The sequence below is a fragment of the Felis catus genome, chromosome B4 (assembly GCF_018350175.1).
Source record: "Felis catus isolate Fca126 chromosome B4, F.catus_Fca126_mat1.0, whole genome shotgun sequence".
NCBI classification, from domain to species: Eukaryota; Metazoa; Chordata; class Mammalia; order Carnivora; family Felidae; genus Felis; species Felis catus.
The window spans coordinates 112,530,947-112,536,946 of NC_058374.1; the positions used below are offsets into that span (position 1 = coordinate 112,530,947).

At 34.4% G+C, this 6,000-nt stretch overlaps 1 long non-coding RNA gene across 1 annotated transcript in view; it reads left to right on the top strand.

The window, feature by feature from the left end:
* The window catches only part of LOC111561487, an 84,996-nt gene extending 79,952 nt beyond the window's left edge, over positions 1–5,044 (top strand). Inside the window, exons 3-4 of the long non-coding RNA XR_006600941.1 lie at positions 2,130–2,182; positions 4,228–5,044. This is a non-coding gene — a long non-coding RNA (uncharacterized LOC111561487). The remainder of the gene's footprint in view (positions 1–2,129; positions 2,183–4,227) is intronic.
* The last annotated feature ends 956 nt before the right edge of the window (positions 5,045–6,000 follow it).

Consider the following 6,000-nt stretch of genomic DNA (forward strand, 5'->3'; position numbering starts at 1 on the left):
GGACGCTCAATGGACTGAGCCATCCAAGCATCCCAGGGTAGTTCTATTTTTAACTTTTTGAAGAGCCTCCATACTTTTTCCACAGCAGCTGCACCAGTTTGCATTCCCACCAACAGTGCAAGAGGATTCCCCTTTCTCCACATTTATGCCAACACCTGATGTTTCTTGTGTTGTTGATTTTAGCCATTTCGACAGGTTTGAGGTGACATCTCATTGTGGCTTTGATGTTTATTTCCCTGATGATAGGTGATGTTGAACATCTTTTCATGTGTCTGTTGGCCATCTGTATGTCTTCTTTGGAAAAATGTCTGTTTATGTCTTCTGTCCATTTTTAATTGGATCAATTTGTTTTATGTATGTTGAGTTTTATAGGTTCTTTTTGTATGTTGGATACTATCAGATGTGTCATTTGCAAATATCTTCTCCCGTTCTGTCAGTTGCCTTTTAGTTTTGTTGATTGTTTCCTTTGCTGTGCAGAAGCTTTTTATTTTGAAGTCCCAATAGTTTATGTTTGCTTTTATTTCCCTTGCCTCCAGAGGCTTATCTAGAAAGAAGCTCTTACAGCCAGTGTCAAAGAGGTTACTCCCTGTGTTCTCCGCTAGGATTTTTATGGTTTCAAGTCTCACATTTAGGTCTTTAATCCATTTTGAATTTATTTTTGTTTATTGTTAAAGAAAGTGGTTCAATTGCATTCTTTTGCATGTTGCTGTCCCGTTTTCCCAACATCACTTGTTGAAAAGACTCTTTTTCCCATCGTATATTCTTTCCTGCTTTGTTGAAGATTAATTGACCATATAGTTGTGGATTCAAAAAATGTGCTTAAAAGAAAGGAATTATAGGATTGCAAAGTAAGAACAAGTTCTTTTAACTTTTTTTCAAACTTGTAGGGAGTAACTATTATATTCTGAACTGAATCACTCAGTTATTTAATTTAGGCTTTAAAAAAATCCTACTCACTTCTGGGAGCTAATTGTGGATTGAGCAATCTAACTTTGATACTGTCTTACTGTTTTGACTTCATTTCATCTCCATTAATTAAGTTATATTTGTTACCTAGTATAAATTCATGCATTAAAATATGAATTTTAATAATAATCCTCTTACTGCTTTTAAATTTAGAAATAAATGATTTCACTGTGAAATATACATATTTGGGCTCTTCTTCATATTATATTCTATCAAGTAGGGTAGCACTGAGGGTGATGAAAGTGGATTGTCACAATAGTATCCCTGCATCATTGTAGAATAGCTCTTATTACAGTTTGAATCCATAAAGGAATTATGGTTATTTGGAAAGAAAATGGGGGAATGCATGAAATGGATGGAGAGAAAACTTTCATCTTCTTTCCTTGAGAATACACTTTAGGTAGCTTAGAATATTCCCATAAATTAAAGTATGAAAAAAACCTGAAATTGGTAGCAGAAGACAACTGGGGTGGCTCAGTCAGTTAAGCGTTTAACTCTTGATTTCAGCTCAAGTCATGATCTCATGATTCATGAGATCAAGCCCCATGCTCGGCTGTGTACGGACAGCGTGGAGCTTCTTGAAATTCTCTCTCTCATTGTCTCTCTGCCCTTCCCCTGCTCATGCTCACTTTCTCTCAAAATAAATATATAAACTTAAAAAATAATATCAGAGCCTCTGAGGATAAGAATTAAAATATAAATACATATTAAAAGTAGTAGAAGTGTTAATTTTTTTAATTCATATACATTATGATCTTTTATAAAGGGCCTCTAATCTCCCAATTAGCCAAAACATTCTAGGATTTAAAAAAAATATTTAATATCAAAATTAAAATGAGTCACACACTATCCTGAGATCCAATAAAATGCGATTTTCTTTCTTTTTAAATTTTTGTCTAGGTGTAGCAAAGAATATTCAGATGTGGATTTGGAACTTACCAACATTCACATAATTTATGAAAGTCCTGATCAAAATTCAGAACTCCACTGATTTACTACATTGCTATAAGGGACCAATCAACAGCAACACAGCTTTAATAACTTTAATTGCATATTCGGCTGTGTAAGATAACAGAAAGAAAACGTGTTAAAGCAACTAGCATCGTCTTCACCATCATGACCTTTATCGTAATGGCAACTAACTTCTTTTTAACTCTTCGCAGATTGCAAAGTGCTTTCCTCTCCAGCGCCTTTTACATCTTATAGTCCACTGAAAGTAAGTAGAACATGTACTATTTATTCACTGTAGACTTGGAAAGTCTGAAAGATACAGAAATCTTAAATGCCACAAACAAGACATTTATGCTGTTTCTATCTCACATGGCATTTAAAAAATATGAATGCAGAGAAGTCAGTTAGAACAAGGTCATGTGAGCTAAACAATGGGTGTATGCCTATTTTGAGATGATTCCCTACAGATCTCTACTGTTTGATTAGAAGTAGCTGAAATAACATTAAAATACATGGAAAAATATATACCTTTTGATTCATTATTATGAAAACCCTAAAAGAAAACTAAGTTTATTAAAATTTGGTTTTAAATGGAAGAAACCAGTCTTTGATTAAATCACTCACAGTTGGTGTTTTTCTTTGGAGACTTATTTATTTTTAAACTCCTGGGTGAATTTGGCCTCCTTCTACATGAATAACGAGTTCTACCTGAATGTCTTAATCCTGTAAACTCTCCCTGAGGCTAACCAAATATCTTGTACTTTTTTATTTATCTGACTTAGCCTTGTGTAAAAAGGGATTCAGAATGTCATTGGATGATTGGTTGTGTGGATAAGTTGCTATATTTTTGGTAGATGACCACCGTAAACAAATGATCATTTACTGACTTAATTTAAAAAAGATTCCTGTTAGCCAAGATACCCCACTTCTAATCCGGCCTACCACAGCTGGCTTTGTGATTTTGAGTGAGTCCGGTAACGTTTATGGATCCTTTCATCTCACTAATAAAAACAAAGGATTTATATGCTTGAATACCTGTAAAATAGGTAGATATCGTAGTATCCAAGTCTTAGTTGTGTTATTCTCCTCTGAAGTACTTCATTTCTTACTTCCGTTATACATATTCATTATTTTGAGACCATGAGTCCTTGTTCAAAAGTGACTCTCACCTTGTGGAAACACACTCTATTCCCTATACAAGGTAGACCAGCCAAATCTAAAAGAGGAGGACTGACATCAGCAGTAAATATAGTGACAAATCAATCTTCAAGGATGGAATCTGTGAATATTGAAAGCAAAATCATTCTGTCTATCAGGTCTGTGGCATTATATAATTTGAGCTTTCTTGAAATGTTGGGTAGAAACTCACGCTTATTAATTTCTTTGGTAATAACTCATTGCCAACATCTGTGGCATTGTACTCAATTCAAAATATAAATTTCGAGGTGGGTAATTTTTTAGTAGATATTTTCTAATTATTCTCACTGCTGAAATCTAACGTGAAATATAAATGTTAAAAATATGGAGAAATTGCTTTTTAGAATACATTGTTTTTAAGAATCTCTTCGGTGGTATACTACAGAGAAGGAGAAGCAACCTACTTAGGAAAGAGGCTCACTGACACTGTTATACTGGTGCCTTTGATAGTGAAAATGGTAAAGCTTCCTGAAGGTCTTTGAGCATACATTTATCAAGAATTTATTCAGCATATATTAAAACATGAAAAAAAATCTGAAAATACTTCCAATAGTCTAAATAACATTAGCTTACATTCACATAAGTTACTGCCAAAAAATCATTATGCTTTGACATATTGTCCTGTTTGGCTAAAAGTATTCATATCAAATATCATTTCCCAAGAGTTGAGGATAGACGATTTAAAGATGAGTGGAGGCAAATGTCCTAAAAATACTATATGCAGCTACAAGCAAAAATCCCAGAGAGGAAATGTTTCCCCTTGGGAACAACAAAACAGAGAGTTGCATACATGTACTCAAATGCACACACACACACACACACACACACACACACACTTTTAACTGCAATCCAAGAAATAACTGGACCATGCTTTTTGCCTATAAGGAGAGAATAAAGATATATTTTGAAAAAATATTCACAGTCTCTGACTTTAGTTTGTTTCTACCATCCAGACATGACATACCATGCTAAAAAAAATGAATAGGTAACTTTTGAGAGATTTGAGGATAAATTGCTAAAATAGTTATTGTGGGTAGGTATAAGGTTTTGATCTCTTTTAATGTTATTTAAATTATAGAAATGTAAATTATGGTCTTGGTCTTAACATTTTAGCATTCACGGTGGAATCTCAGTCCTCTTGAAATTCTGTGCGAAGTTGAGAGATCTAAAGTCTCCTAAATTTGAAGGTAGACTTGAAGATAAAGACTTTTGCATCAGCTTTATGTTTTATCAGTCAGCTGTCTTGATGAATTGCATCTTTGGTATGATTTCTTAGATAATTTATAAAATTATTTTAGCTTTACATGTAGAAAATTACTCTGTCCAAAATATAGCTTTAGACTGAACTATCCCATATGTAGTGAAAGTGAGAGGATATTCTAAGAAAATTATGAAACCATCTTTTTTAAAGGAAATAGTGATGTGGGCTTATATTTAAGAGATAATTATAAAAAATCTTTTCTGCCTCTTATTTCCTCTTCAATTGTTTAAGGTTAGGTTGTATTCTATAATTCAAGTTTGAAGCTTCTCCCTGAATTTTACCCAAATTTTCAAGTAATGATAATGAGTACTACAAGAATGGTTAATCATTTTGTCATTGGAACACTTAGCAGAAAACATCACAAATCCTTTTGAAAATGGTATGATAAACTGTGGCCATCAAATTAAATATTTCATGATATACATGGAAATCCTAAATATTTTATTTTATGAGAATAATGGGGGAATTAGTGGATGACAGAGTTGAAGTATTCTGTTCAGAAGCTAAACTCACAACTCTTGCCTAGAAGTCTGCTCTGCATTATGAATTATACATCTTTATTAAAATATATTCTGGAGGCATCTATGTGGCCAGTCAGTTAAGCATCGGACTCTTGATCTCAGCTCAGGTCTTGATATCAGGTGTTTGTGAGATCGACCCTTGTGTTGGGCTCTGCACTGAGAACGCAGAGATTGCTTGGGATTCTCTCTCTCCTTCTGCCTCTGCTCCTCCCCACCATGTGCAAAACACCCATACTCTCTGTCTCTCAAAATAAATAAGCATTAAAAAAACTATTGTTTACAGAGATTTGTAAGAAAAAAATTATGATGTAAAGCGCTTGCTGCAATCACAGCAATGCATATGTGGTGGCTGTATGAATAAGGGCTAAATCACAGAGCTCAAATCTGCTCAAACCTTCTGTGTCTATCAAACACCTAGAGATGAAGGAGCGTGTCATGTTCTGCTGTAGTGGTTTTGTTGTCCTCTAATGGCAAATTGTTGTGTGTAAATAAATTAATGCCACATCTTGGTGGCTGCATTTATCCCTGTTGGGATTTATAAGGCGTGTCTATCCAGCTTTTTTTCAAGCTTAATCCTATTTAACCCAGACTCCCTCTACCCACAACGTTTTCTTACCTCTAAAACCTGGTTAAAATGGACGTGAATAGCCAGTTTCCATCAAACAACCAAAAGGAAGTAAGTGGTCTGATGGAAGTATTTCTGGGTAAATCAACCTCATTCCCTTGGAATTGATTACCTTCATAAACCATTCATTCTTGTAGAGCTAATCAGTACAACTAACAACAGATCTGCTTTGTTTATTTCACTGAGTCCTTTAATTAATTCAGTCTCCAGGCCCTGGAAATGTCTAAGGTGATCATGGACTAATGGACAGGCAAATGCATAATATGCTTCCAGCAAAATGTTCGCTTATGGAAGGCCACCTCTATAGTTTCAAAAAAAAAAAAATTAAGTAAAAAAAAAAAGAAACTAAATTGTAGCGACATTATGAAGTAATCAAGTGAGGATAAGGGAAGTATAAATTCTCTCCTAGAACCCTTCTCCTTTCTTAAGTACCAGTGACACAAGTCCGTAAGCCTGTCTGTTTCTGGTGCCTACAAACA